Source organism: Lucilia cuprina, chromosome 2, assembly GCF_022045245.1.
Source record: "Lucilia cuprina isolate Lc7/37 chromosome 2, ASM2204524v1, whole genome shotgun sequence".
Classification (NCBI taxonomy): Eukaryota; Metazoa; Arthropoda; class Insecta; order Diptera; family Calliphoridae; genus Lucilia; species Lucilia cuprina.
In genome coordinates, this window is record NC_060950.1 from 7,958,099 (window position 1) to 7,958,727 (window position 629).

Below are 629 nucleotides of genomic sequence, written 5' to 3' on the forward strand. Positions count from 1 at the left end.
TTTATGTATGTATGTCTATGCTCTATTTTCAAATGACTTTGGGACAAGTAATTTTTTTCGATTTTCTTAAAGTTTTTTTTTTCTTGTCACTTCCTCTTCCTTTATTTTTCTTCTCTGTTTACTCATATAATTTTTTCCTTGCTTTCTTTTAAGTGCCATTTGACTAACTGTAGTCATCATAACTGAAATAATCTACTCAACATTAGAGAATTGTACAAAGTTGATTACGAAAATTTTGTTTTTTTGATGGTCGCAAAAATAGAATGAAATGTATAATATATATGAAAAATGTGAAATGAAATTATTGAAATGCTCAAGAGTATCTATATATATGTATATGGACCCCCGGTAGTGTTTTTGGAAAAAAATGAAAATAAAGTACTTATAGAAACACACATAGAAAGAAATGTTTATTCTACTAAGTATATGTTCAGTATTATATTTGTGGCAAAATATACTGTTAAAGAATTTAATATGGAAGAGAAACTTTAGAGTACTAAATCTAGTTCAGCTTTAGTTTAATTCTAGTTTAGTTCCAGTTCAGTTCTAGTTCAGTTCTAGTTCAGTTCTAGTTCAGTTCTAGTTCAGTTCTAGTTCAGTTCTAGTTCAGTTCTAGTTCAGTTCTAGTT